General features: G+C 40.8%; 1 long non-coding RNA gene across 1 annotated transcript; it reads right to left on the bottom strand.

The window, feature by feature from the left end:
• Positions 1 to 11,618: 11,618 nt before the first annotated feature.
• LOC117661947 (uncharacterized) lies at positions 11,619 to 13,646 on the bottom strand. The gene is made up of 2 exons (XR_004590174.2): positions 13,562 to 13,646; positions 11,619 to 11,881 (listed from the first exon to the last, which is right to left on the bottom strand). It is a non-coding gene; the product is annotated as an uncharacterized LOC117661947 (long non-coding RNA).
• Positions 13,647 to 14,453: the final 807 nt, after the last annotated feature.

Here is a 14,453-nt window from a genome sequence, read left to right as displayed (position 1 = left end):
AACAATTAATCAGTGGAACAATGTGCCTCCAGAAGTTGTGAATAATCCAACACTGGAAGTTTTTAAGAAGAGATTGGACCATTTGTCTAAATGGTATAGAGCAGTGGTGGCTAACCTTTTTGCTGTCGTGTGCCAAAAGCGGGGTTCACGCATGGGGCCGGGCACGCACGTGCCCACACCCATAATTCAATGCACTCCACCTCCTATACATGCGCACATGACCCCCGCGCTTCCCCCCACTTTTGGAATGCAATGCCAATCTCCCCAGGCTTTCTAGGAGCCTGGGCAGGGTGAAAATGGCCTTCCCCACCCCCCGGAAGGCCTCTAGAGGCTGGAAATGGCTCATTTGCCGACTTCAGGTGGGGTTTTTCACTCTCCCCAGGCTCCAGAGGCTTTCTATGGACCATTTCTGGCCTCTGGAGGACCTCCAGAGTGGGTGGGGAAGACTGTTTTTGCCCTCCCCAGGCTCCTAGAAAGCCTTTGGAGCCTGGGGAGAGCGAAAAATGGGCCTACCCTACCCCACCGGAGGCCCTCCGGAGGCCGGAAACAGCCTGTTTCACGCCTTCCAGTGAGTCCGGAAAGCCTGAAAATCAGCTGGCTGGCATGAGCATGCGTGCTACAGCTAAACTAGGACAACATTCACATGCCAGATATGGCTCCGTGTGCACTTGGCTGCCCATTGATATGGCTCCACCTGTGGCATGCGTGCCATAGGTTCACCATCACAGGTATAGGGTTTCCTGCCTGAGCAGAGGGTTGGGCTAGAAGACCTCCAAGGTCCCTTCCAACTCTGTTAATCTGTTATTCTGCTATTCACATTTCCTTCAGTCAGCAAAAAAACTATACTGGCAGGAAATGTACTGTCCAGTTTGCCATTCCTATCATGCCCTGATTGCTTTTGTTTCAAGACACTGAAGTCACCTAACATCCTTAAAAGTCTCACCAATTTTGCATAGCTTTAGGATCCCTTTGGAATAAGGGAAGAAACAGCACTTTAAGGATAACATACTGTAATCCTGTCACATCCATGGACTGGGGATAAAATGAAGACAAGTGTTATATGCACATAGCATGGAAAAAAAGTGTTTCCAGAACATGTTTCTGCTTTACAGAAGCATCTTTATTCTGTGAAACAAATTTTGGAGCAGAAAAATGCTTTGTGTTTACTCAGATTCAGTCTCTACTTTGTCCCCTTGGGTCTCTGAGCTTTTCAGAACTGCTTCCCCAGGAAAGAGTGTCTATGAGTAGCCACGTTACCCATAACAGTATCTTTGTAATTACAGTAACAGCTATTTTCAAAATGTGCCTATCAGCCACCAAAGATTGAAATCTCTTTTAATCTCCCATTTTGGACATATAAGGTCAAAATGAAATTTACTCATGGGGAGGGAACCTCATTCCATGATTATTAATCCTCCCGTTATCCCCCCCCCCACACATGGATCTGAATTATCAAACATGATGAGCTATCTAAACTATGCGGATATTCTCTTTTTGAATTCATTAAGGGAACAGTACAGGTTGTTTTTGGGTTATGACAGTGACTGGGACAAGGATTGTCATCACTAAGCAATGTGGTTGTAAACTGTGAATGTCACGTGATAGCATCGCTTAGTGACAGCAATCCAGGCTGTCCTGGTTGCTACTAGTAACTCCAAGACATATAGGTGGTTAAGTGGGAATCAGTGGGAGTCACATGTAAGGATTGGGGGCGGGGACCCAGAGGCATGGGGGAAGCCTTGAGAGGGCCACCACAGTCTGCACACAAATTGGAGAAGGCAGTGCTGTGGTGTAGTGGAAGGGCAGGAAAACTAAGGGAAAGAGTCACAGGCTCAGGTGAATGCAGGGAGAATGAGGGAAGGAAAGTATGGCACAGGGCACAGGAAGGCCACTGGGGGGGAGGGGGGACTTACCAAAGTGACTTGCAATCTTTCCTACATGCTCCCCCATTGACTTTGTTGTGGGAAGCTTGTAGGGAAACTGAGAAATGGTGATCACATGACACAGAATGCTGGAACCATCATAAATGGGATCTGGTTCAGTGGTGGGATTCAACAAATTTTACTACCGGTTCTGCAGGCATGGCTTGGTGGGCATGGCATGGCTTGGTGGATGTGGCAGGGGGAAGGTTACTGCAAAATCTTCATTCCAAGCCCACTCCAGTGGAAAGATACTGCAAAATCCCCATTCCCTCCCAATTAGCTGGGACCCAGGAGGCAGAGAATAGATGGAGGCGGGGCCAGTCAGAGGTGGTATTTACCAGTTCTCCGAACTACTCAAAATTTCTGCTACCGGTTCTCCAGAACCTGCTGAAACCCACCTCTGATCTGGTTGCCAAGCATCTGAATCATGATCACTTGACTGAGGAGGCACTGCAACAGTCAGAACTCCAAAAACTGGTTGTAAACAGCACCCACTAAGCACTATTACAAATTTTAATACATGTAGTCCTCAATTACAACCCCAATTGAACCCAACATTTATGTTGCTAAGTGAGAAATTTGTTAAGTGAATTTTGTCCCATTTTACAACTTTTCTCAGCAGGTCTGTTAAGCGAATCACTGAAGTTCTTAAATTAGAAACATGGTTGTTAAGTGAATCTGGTTTTCCCATTGACTTTGCTTGTCAGTAGGTCGCAACAGGAGATCACATGACTCCGGGACACAGCAACCATCATAAATGTGAATCAACCATCCAAATGTAAATCATGTGACCATGGAGATGCCGCAACAGTCATAAATCTAAAAAACGGTCATGTCACTTTTTTCAGTGCCATGGTAACTTCGTATGGTCACTAAGTGAACTGTTGTAAGTTGAGGACTACTTGTAGTTGCTGAACAAGCAATCAGTAAGCAAGGATTACCTCTAATGTGTAACTACAAAGTGCTACTTTTTGTTATTGCGATTGGAATTGTGGTTTGATCCCATTCTACCACGAACACTCTAATCATCCGATGATATATATGGTAGGTATTCTGTCAATTCATGGGGAGGAACCAATCTTCTTAATTTGAATGCCCGCTGCGTTTAAGACATTCCACGGGAATCTTTTTTCCAAGTATTAAATGACTATGTTAGCTCTGGGGCAAAACTCCCATTAAGTCATTGAACAGGAATTTTCAATCATTTTCTGGAATAAGAATTTCGCTCTGCACTTTAAACCAGCTCATTTAAAAACAGTTTATGTAATTTCAATTGAGGGGGAAATACGTATATACAGTAAATATAACTAAAGCTCACTTGCTCCCCAAAGTTTGCATTAATTCATGTTCAACACAGTAGTGAAATCCAAATTTCACCACGGGTGAAATTTTTAGCACGGGTTCTGTGGGTGTGGCTTGGTGGGTGTGGTATGGTGTGGCTTGGTGGGCATGGCAGGGGAAGGAAGCTGCAAAAACTCCATTCCCACCCCACTCCAGGGAAAGGATACTGCAAAATCCCCATTCCCACCCCACTCCTGGGAGAAGGATATTGCAAAATCTCCATTCCCACCCCACTCTGGGACCAGCCAGAGGTGGTATTTGCCGATTCTCCAAACTACTCAAAATTTCCACTACCGGTTCTCCAGAACCTGTCAGAATCTGCTGGATTTCACCCCTGGTTCAACAAGAATACTTGTAAGCTCCATATTATAATGAAAATAATATATCTTGTGGGTCATTCCACTCCAAAACCTTTTGTGTGAGCTTTCCTAATAGACATCAACATCAGGGAAGGAAAACCTCTGATTTTATAGCTAAAACAGCACCTCCCATGCACAAGAGGGGGGCATCACCAAGTTTGGAGGGAATACCAAGATTGGCCTAAGGGCGCCCCAAAAGCTGGCCAATGTAAATTAACCATTTCCAGTGGCTCTGCAGAGACAGTTGATGCTAGAAGAACAAGAAATGAAAAACTATGGAAGTAGAGGAGTAGAATAGAGTGTTTCTCCTACATTAGGACATCACATTTCTTTTAAAATATTAGTTAACTAAAATAAAGTTAACTTTATTGCAAAATAACATTTTATTTCTAAACTTTAAAAGGACCAGCGAAATCTCCAAGGTTACCTATTGTAATGCACTCAAAATACGCTTGCTCATGAAGAGAAGGCTAGAAGGGGGGGAAGAAGAGAGGAGTGGGGGAAGGGAAGGGGAAGTAGGAAAGAGAAGGAGAGGAAGAATGAAGAAAGTAGGAGGAGAAAGAGGAAGGAAGAGAGGGGGAGGAGAAGAAGAAAGGTTGGAGTAAAGGTAAATGGTAAAAGAACAGCCCTGAGAAAGTAAAAATGAAAAATGAAAGTTAAAAGATAAAATGAATGAAAAATGATGGATAAATGACTGTACATGTAAATGTGTTTATGAGAAATAAAAATAAAAAACTTTTTTTGGAAAAAAAATACGCTTGCTCAAAATTCCCGAAAGACAAGTATAAAAAAAAAGAGAATGGATAAGGAGAAAAGGAAGCACAAAGCAATGCTTGTCAATTCAATTGGGGTTTATGTAGCTGATTACGTTTATTTTTTATATCACAAGCAAAAAAAATTTTTTTAAAAAAAATAATATTTTCAGATTTTCAAATCTTATCTATTTTATGTAAATATATGCAATACAATCAGCAAGAAGGATGAGATGTAACTCATCTGAAACGCTAGTTTGGGGTAAAAAATAATGGCCCTTGGACAACTGTTTCTTATTTTCATTTTTGTTTTGTTTTCGACTGACTTAAAGAACATACATTTAAGTACAGGGCTTTTGTGCTTTGTTCTCTCTGGGTAGAAATGTGTTCTGTATTAAAGTTCCTGGATAAACTTGAACAGTCCCAAATCTCAACCTTCAGCTTTATAAAACACAAGCGACTAGGGAAGATACTGAATGCGGTTTTATGACCAACAGATGGTGTAATTGGTGTCAGAGATGTTTTTATGTTAAGGGGTCGTAGGTTCAGCTTCCATCTGGAACCTTCTTAGTTCTACTGTATATCTAAATGATTAAAGCTGCTCCAGGTACAAAAAGGTCAAAATATCATCACCTGCCTGGAGGAGGGAAGCCTTACTTTAAAGGTGACCATTAATTACTGGGCTCCTAACTTGTGAGAGTAGACCTTTTAGGGAGTCTAATGCTAGAACTAGGTAGGAAAGAGAATCTTCTGTTCAAATTACTTAATCTCTTCGGTGTGGGGCATTTAGATTCATCAGAAATGTATACCTGAAGGATTTACATCTAGCCGTTCCCAGACCACATTATCTTCCCATGAAGTCGGAGTAAACAAAGGATTTGCCAGGCAAGGCTGGGAATAATTTGTTATAAAGAATGGGTCAAACTCTATGTGATCCAAGAAATGGAAACTAATGCTTCATCAGACATGACATATATACACTCACATCATGCTATTCCCTTTTAGGATAAGTAGCATTCTACAATTAAAAAAGTGAAAAACGCTACACAATATAGGGTAGGGCATTAGACAGAAGACAGGGAATTCCAAACAAACCTACTTTACACCAATATCTCTGACTATACCGCTCCATATCTTAGTAACCTTCCAACCTTGTAGTTGAGATGGGTGGCAAACAAATTTAATCAACGAACTATCATTATTTCATCCTGTCTGTACACTCTCTATTGTCATTTGGTACTTACACTTCTTTCTTTTAGCAGTTTTCATCTATCCAACTATGACTTTCTTGGTCTTTCCCTTCCTTTTGTGGCCCATTCATTCTTCTTTCCTGTATTTGCTTTGAGATTTGATTCTCATTCACTCCCTCTGATCGATTAAACATCTCATTGTACATTCATCATAGTATTTAATTCACTTTTATACCCAATCCACCTTCATTTCTATTCATTCATAACCCTATCTCTGTTTTACCATATACATTTTTTAAGAAAACATCCCACAAAGGACAGGTTGCACAAGTTTATTTACTTGCTCTAAGTGTCTATGGAGATTCTCAGTCATAGTCAGGGCATAGTTGTGTTGTGGCCTGCCAGCAGCCAGCAGAGCTGGCTGCAGATTCGGACAGTGAGGAAGTTGGGGAGGAACGTGGGCCAGTCCTGAAGTCTGGAAAGGCTAGGACGATGGCTCTGAGTCGGAAGCAGAGAGGGGGCCAAGGCCATCTGGTAGTTCTTTGCTGCCTCTGGAGTCTCTGGAGTCTGACATCAGCAAGGCAGAAGAACAGCGTGAGCCTGTTCCAGTATGCGCATGTGCTGAGCTGCCAGGAGACAGGAACAATTAAGGAAACAGGGTCAATTTGGGAGTAAGGCTTGGAGATGATTGACCCCTCCCATAAGACATAAAAGAGAAGCAAATGGGACATGAGCTTTTGCAGGAAGCAATTAGTTCATTTGGTCAGTAAAAGCTCTGGAAAAGCTCTGTTTGACTCTGTGCTAAGTTTGGCCTTGCCCTGCGTTTGGCAATTAGTTCTCTGGCAGCATTCCAAGGGAAATAAGGTGAGTGTTTGTAAACACTCCTCTGAAAGACTGTTTATCAAGTCTTGCGGTCTGTAAGTGAAAGTAATTTACAATTAAATGAATTAAAGAGGTTTGCCAGGACTAAGTTTGTGCTGTTTACTTTCTTGGTCAGCCTTGATCAGAACAAGTTGTTCCAAAGGTGCTTTTTCAAGAGGCAACTGGACTTTCTTGTTCTTCTTTGAAGATGTTTCGCTTCTCATCCAAGAAGCTTCTTCAGTTCTGACTGGATGGTGGGGAATGGAAGGATTTATACTCCTTGCAGACAACTGGTCATTTGCATTCTTTTAAAGAATCGTTAAGGCCACTGGGAAATTTATCTGTATCATCGGAGGTCACCTGAGTAGTGCAAATGGGTGTGGAACCTTCTTGGAACTGTGTTGTAGACTGAAGATAGATGATGTCTTATCCCTGCCCTTCTGTTGAGAGATGGCTGTTCAGTTTTGACATAGTTGGCCTCTTTGACCCCTCTTTCAAACCAGTGGTCTTCTCTGTCCAAAATGTGGTCTTTGCTCTCTTCAAAAGAGTGACTTTTGTCTTTTAAATGCAGATAGACTGAATCTTGTACTTGCTCTGAGCTTGTTGCCATGCCTGCGTGCTCTCTCCATTTTTCTACCAAATGCTTTGGTCTTGAGACTAATTTTTAAATATATAATCCTCATTTCAGCATACAATGCAATCAATACTCACCGAAAATCATTGAGGCTTTCAGGCACTAACACACCCTGTGTTACAATTTCATATTCTCTACGAACATATAATTTCCCATAAATAACAATATCAAACTATAGAGGTTTATTCCCTGCTTTGTGTGGAATCATGCACAAGGATTTCCATTTATTTTCATGCCTGCTTTACTTCCATTATTTAACTGTCATCACATTTAGCAACCAATTTTCAACTTCATATTTACACAAAACATCCTTAATTCAAACCTATTGTGCGCATTCTGTAAATCAACAATTAAACAACTCTTCAGATCATATAAAACAATTAAACACTTTCTCATATTCCTATATTCCTTGAATGAATTGCTACAGAGCAAAAATAAAACTCTGGTCCACATAAGCTTTGCACTTCATAAAATTACTGTGTTCTTCTTAAATTTTGCTAACTGCCATTTCTCATTTCATTTCAAACAGAGGAGAAAATCTTTAACACGTTGAACAGCAACAGGTCTAGAAAGGAGCTACGGTATGTAGTACTTCATTTAACACTTAGCTCCAATTTGATAATGATAATTGATGCATACTCAACTTTATTTTATTTATTTATTTTATTTATTTGATTTGATTTGTATACGGCCCTTCTCCAGCAGGACTCAGGGCGGTGAACAGCCGAGATAAAACAGAGCATAGAAAATTTAAAACACAGTTTAAAAGGTAATTAAATAATTTCGGCCCACAATTTAAAACAACCCAATTAAAACCAATTTCAAATTAAAACCGAAACGGATGGGATGGGTACCTTTATCTTGTAGCTCAATCAAAAGTTGCCGTCCTTCCATTTTTTTTTCTTGTTGAAATAGTGTGCAAGTACCCATACAGTATCTTATTTCTGAAAAATTGCCAATTGCCCTGTAACCTGTTTCACATTTTCACTGAGGTTTTTTTTTCCTATTGGTTAAGGAGAGGTCAACAGAACTGATCTCCTTATGTCTTCTTCAGTCATCTGGAAAATGAAACAAACTATACCCGTGGCACGTGGAGCCATCTCTGTGGGCACCCGAGCCAACGCCCAGATCAGCTCCACCGCGCATGCCCATGCACTTCCCGCTGGCCAGCTGATTTTCAGGTCTCTGCCGGGAGATGCACATGCCCCCCCCACCCGCTTTTGGTTCTAGGAGGCTTCAGGGAGGTCTGCTAGCACAAAAATGGGGGTCGCATGCACGGGGGTGGGGGGGAGCATGGGGGTCACGCATGCATGCATGGGGAGGCTGCGGGGGGCATTGCATTATGGGTGTCGGCACACAGGCGTACCTGCTTTCGGGACCCGAGGAAAAAAAGATTCGCCATCACTGAACTATACCCACAATTGACAGGGCAAGCTATAGTACTGTATATAAACACCATTCTCTTCTAGCACTGAAGATGTTACCTAGTAGGGTAATGAATTGCCAGCAAGCAAACAACAAATCTCAAAGAGCACCAAGTCCTCCACAAGGAAACAATTGGCAAGTCCACTAAGGAGTTTTGGGGCCCTTGAAATTTTGACCAAGTTGATTCTAAATAGTATTGCATTTTTACTATGTGTCTCTTCTCTGAAAGTTCTGTAATCTGGTTCAGGAAGGTATTATTCAGGTCTTCTTATTACTTGGCTGTTTCTTTCATTCACACATTGTTTTTGTCTCCTTTGCATTCTCACTTAAATGATCTCAACTACACCTTTAGACTCAAATACTTAAAACTCAATATATTTATCTAGTTTTGTTCACTCAACACTGGCTTATTTGCTTGTTTGAAGTATACTTGTTTGGTTGCCTTCAAGTTTCTAACCAATTCTTCCTGATCAACTGAGTTTGAGTTTATGAAAAATCAATTGTACTTGTAATTGGGAATTTTGTGGGCTGTTCTGTAATTTAGTCTCTAATTTTTTGATTGCTTGAAATTGGGCTTGTTGGGCATATTTTTCTTTGTTCTTTTTTGCAACATAGGATATTATAATTCCCCGTATAACAGCTTTCATAGTATCCCATAAGTTTGGGGTCGTTGTATATTGGTTATTATTTTCTTTAAATTAAAAATTTAGTTCTTCCTTAATTTTCTTAATCAATTTGTCATCTTTCAATAATTGAGAATGCACTTTTTCAATTATAAGATTGTTTGGAGTTGTGTGTGAAAACTCTTTCCTAACCATTATAAATCCCTTTCCACCACCAAGCTACCTAAAAATTTACCAAAGGTTTATTTTAGAGAATGCATAGATACATAAGTTTGCATATAAAAGTTGGCCCACCTGCAAAAACACAGAATATGCAGAGCATAATAAGAAAAGGAGCTCAGTACTACCTGCTATAGTTAGCAGGGAGCCCTGTAAGATCTTAAACTGGAAAGCAATTCAACATAGGATCTCCTCTCTCTATGTGCTCCACTTGAGATATGTCTGAAAAATTGGACCTAAGAAATTTGGTCGTGCAATTCTGCTAATGGGAATTGTAACAAGAGACAAGAGATATTTTGCCAACTCCTGCTTTGGTTCACAGGAGAGATAATAGTCTAACTTGCCTTACAGTGATGCTAAGTTGCAACTCTAACTTCATACACTGTTCTGGACTGACAGCTGTTCTGGAGGAGTCAAAAAATTCATTACAGGTAGTTTTAGACTTACCCGTACTTTTCGGAGTATAAGATGCTCTGGAGTATAAGACATATTAGTTTTTGGGGAGGAAAACAAGAAAAAAAAATTTCTGCCTCTGCCTACCAGATCCATCGGTATTCATTTGGCTAGCGTCCTTGCAACAAATAGCAAACAGCCTAATCAGCTTCAGTACATTATTGCAGCCTGATTCAGCACAAGCAGCTGATTGGCAGGTGGATCGGCCTCCCGGAATACCCCCAATCAGCTGTTCCAGGCTGCAGGAATCGCACAGAGGCCAAAAATACATGGAGGCCAAAAATGCAAGGCACGGAGGTGGTGATGTGCTGTGGCGATCGCAGCCTGGAATAGGTCTAAAACAGCAGGCGGAGACCAAAAAAGTGACGCATGGAGGCCGAAAACAGGCCAAGGGTATGGGCCAGTGGGTGAGTGGGGCTACATTTGGTGTATAAGACGCACCCAAATTTGCACCCTCTTTTGGGGGGGGAAGTGCATCTTATACTCTGAAAATTACGCTATAACAGTTCATTTAATGATTGTTTGAAGTTATAACTGCACTGAAAAAAGTGACTTATGACTGTTTTTCACATTTATGACAGTTGAAGCATCCTTATGGTTACATGAGCAAAATTCAGACACTTCGCAACTGACTCATATTTATGATGGCTGCAGTGTCCCAGGCACATGAGATCACCTTTTGTGACCATGACTTATGATCATTGTTCACATTTACAACCTTTGTAGTATCCCTATGATCATGTGATCAAAATTCAGATATTTGTCAAGTGGTTCATACTTACTGTATCACCATTGCTGTGTCCTAAGGTCATGTGATCATCCTTTCCAACCTTTTGAGAAGCAAAATCAATGGGAAAGCCAGATTCATTTAACAACCGTATTACAAACTTATCAACTGCAGTGATTCGCTTAACAATTGTGGCAAGAAATATCGTAAAATGGGGCAAAACTCACTTGACAAATGTCTCACTTAACAGAAATTTTGGGCTCAGTTGTGGTCATAAGTCAAGGACTACTTGTACTTTGCTGCTTTGAGCTGTTTCAAGTCTGGAAAACTAAGAAAGTTTTGTAGATGAATTCTGCTGCCATTGTTGTTGTTAGTTGTGAAGTCGTGTCCGACCCATCATGACCCCATGGACAACTTTCCTCCAGGAAAGTTCCTCCAACTATCCTCTACCATCCCCCAGAGACCATTTAAGCTCATGCTGACTGCTTCAGTGAATCCATTCAGCCACCTCATTCTCTGCCATCTCCTTCTTCTTTTGCCTTCACTTGTTCCCAGCATTAGGCTCTTCTCCAGTGAGTCCTTCCTTCTTATTAAGTGGCCAAAGTATTTCAGTTTCATCTTCAGGATCTGGATATCTAAAGAGCAGTCAGGGTTGATCTCCTCTAGGACTGACCAGTTTGATCGCCTTGCAGTCCAAGGGACTCGCAGGAGTCTTCTCCAGCACCATAGTTCAAAGGCCTCAATTCTTTGATGCTCAGCCTTCCTTATGGTCCAACATTCACAGCCATACATTGCAACTGGGAAAACCATAGCCTTGACTATACACACTTTTGTTGGCAAGGTGACATCTCTGCTTTTTAGTATGCTGTCTAGATTTGCCATAGCTTTCCACCCCAAGAGCAAGCGTCTTATAATTTCTTGGCTGTAGTCCCCATGTGCGGTGATCTTGGAGCCCAGGAAAATAAAATATGTCACTACCTCTGTTGCCATACAACTGTATATATCAGATCTAACCTTCTTAATTAACACAACCAGCATTCTTTGTTCATGCCGGATGGAGAAGTTGCGGGAAGGGAAGTCAGGTAAGGCAAGTTTATGGCCACTGCATAATCAAATCTCTACTCCTTTTTAATGTGTGAAACATGTTTAAAAAAGAGTCAGAGTTTCAATCATGATACTGCAGGTGCCATCTTGATGTCTTTTAAAATTTTCTGTCTACCCACTGTATACTTTTTGTTGGATTGTAGCAGTCCTGATCTTGGGGTTTATGAAAATGAGGCTCAACTTGGCTGTTTTTCTGCAATCTCCAGACTCCTGCTTTATACTCATATGTTGCTTGTAGAGGGAAATGCTCTGTATACATATACATAGATGCCTGACACAGAGGAAAAAAGATTCTGAGAAAGTTAGTGTTTAATTTCACTGTGACGAGGTGTAATTTAACATGTCAGCCTTTTGGCTGAAAGAGAGAGTTAGCAAGCCTGTTTCAAGAGTCAGAAAAATATTTTAGGTCTTAGGCCAAGTGGAGAATGAAATTGTTAAGGTTGTTTCCTCACAAAACACACTGCGGGGGGGGGGGGTATCTCTCTCTCAGTTCAGCCGAAATATAAGCAGACTGGCTGCTAAAACAGCATGAAAATCGTTTTCCCTTGAACAATTTTCTGTAATCTATTTTGGGTTAGAAAATAGCACCTGTGCACTACTGACCAAATGAGCATATTTAACCTACTGCCAGTGATTTCATTGATATTTGGTAAAGCCTAGGGCAGATTGTTTCTGTTTCCTGTGCTCCTGAATGTACTAAATGTTATTTAAATACATTCCAGAACTGCACATTGCAAGAACAAACCCCCTGGAAAGGGATGAAGTGAAGACATGGCCAAGAGACAGATTATTCCATGGAGCTCTGGAACTAATGTTCCAGCAGGACAGAATATGCACATGTGATTTCTTCTCACAGAGATCACCAGAGCTGAACTGATTCCAAGGAAGCATGTCAGTACAGTAGATCCATGCCCAAACTGTGGGCATGTGATTCCTGACCCATTTTATTAAGCCAGGCTTGCTTAACCATAGCTTTTTGAATAAACGACTGCTGGCTCAGTTCATAAACACTAAACCACAAATCCTTGTTTTCTATCCAAAGGATTGGATGAATGTAGCCTACTAAGCCAAAACTGAACAAGCCATAGAAGGCTTATCACAGTACTAGATTCTGTTAGGTAAGTACAGATGTGGATACCCACATACACACACATTTACACTCAAACACATTTGGGTTAGGGGTACCAGATCAAGGCTGCAAAACTCTGAATGATCACACAATGGCACAACGAATTAGAAAGTTCTGTCTCATCATGATTATCTGCTCTTTGCAATCCAGGTCAGAATCTGGGTACAAAAAAGCAAAAGCTGTTTTACAGCAGACACAAAGAGTTGTGTGTAAACTGTCTGTAATAGCTTCCTCTAACTCAGTGGAGAAGCTGGCAGGAATTCTCATCTATGCTGAGGTGAGAACGGCAATGTCCAACATTGTTGTAAAAATAATTACATTAAACTAAATTGAAACATCGTCGGCATAACTATGTCCCGTAGAAAGAGATAGGGGATGTCATGGGTTAGAGGTGACACCAAATGTCATTGGGATGCAGCAAGGATGAAGAGAGCTCAAGAAACAGAGGATAAAAAGGTTGAACTTCTCCAGAATTGCAAGAAAAGGTAGAGAATGAGGAAATAAGAAAAGATGGCAGGAGAAAGGGAAGACCAGTTCAAGAATATGTGCCAAGCACTAATTATTGTGACAGTTCCTCAACACAACAATATCTGCTTTCAACAAGACTTCAAGGAAGAAATAGCAAGGCAAAATGTACAGTGTGCATGATATAATATTTCTGCTGATGTTGTACCATGACTAAAGTCTACCCTTATGCTTAGTGACATTTCTATTCTCTGGAGAAACCACCATTTTCTGCTGCATGAAGGGAAAGGCCATAATAAACTATGTGCAACCTCTACCTAAGGAACCGCTCAATCTATATAGCAATGATGAACTTACTGCAAATGAGTTCAAGAAGAACATCAGACAAAATAACTGCCTCTTTCAAATGACATTGTTTGGTGCCAAAGAAGGTCTTCCAATGAGGAACAAATGGAATCCTATGATTATACAAGGGGAATTCCATCATCACATTGAACAGTTAATGCCAGATCCTAACCAGTAAGCCAAATTTATTCAAATTTACTTCATGGATCCTCAAGACATCTTAGAATTGAGAATCGATATATTCTACAATGATGGAATTCAACATGAGATTGTTGAATTATTGGAGAAACTATTACAACGAAACCCCTATATTGAGTCCCTTCAGCCTGCAAAAGAACAAATTTTGAGACATGCCAGAAGTTTCCATTGTTATTGATCCTGACCAGAGAACAGCATTTGAACATGAGAAAAGATTTAATGCACAAATCGCTAACGAACTCACCATCATTGAAGCGTAGCCACATATATGTTCATTATATATGTGGCAAAAATGAGGCCTTTGGGGATGTGGTAATTTTTGTCAGCTTCTACTAATTGTGAAATGAGGAAATGTGGATGTGCAGAATTCATGCAACCAAAAAATCATACTTATGGAAATGCTTTGTCAAGTTTCAATTAAGGAGAAATATGTGATTGAGGGAAGGAGAAGGAAGATATCCTGAATTCTTATTGGATGTTGGAAAAAACAAAATTCAGAAAAATCAAAATGATGAAATAGAAATATCTGAGGATATGGTTCTGCAGCAAGAACTATGGTAAAATATGTACATTTCATCTAGCCAACATTTAACAATCCTGAAGAACTGTTCTCAAAGAACTCCATCTCAGTTTCTCTCAATAAAATGGAAAGAAAAATCAATTCCATATGCAGTAGATGCTTCTCTGGAATGCTGAAAGAATATTG

The sequence above is a fragment of the Pantherophis guttatus genome, chromosome 2 (genome assembly GCF_059756535.1).
Source record: "Pantherophis guttatus breed Tessera chromosome 2, ASM5975653v1, whole genome shotgun sequence".
Taxonomy (NCBI): Eukaryota; Metazoa; Chordata; class Lepidosauria; order Squamata; family Colubridae; genus Pantherophis; species Pantherophis guttatus.
The sequence above is the reverse complement of the archived record's forward strand: the minus strand, read 5'-3'. Positions and strand labels throughout refer to the sequence as shown.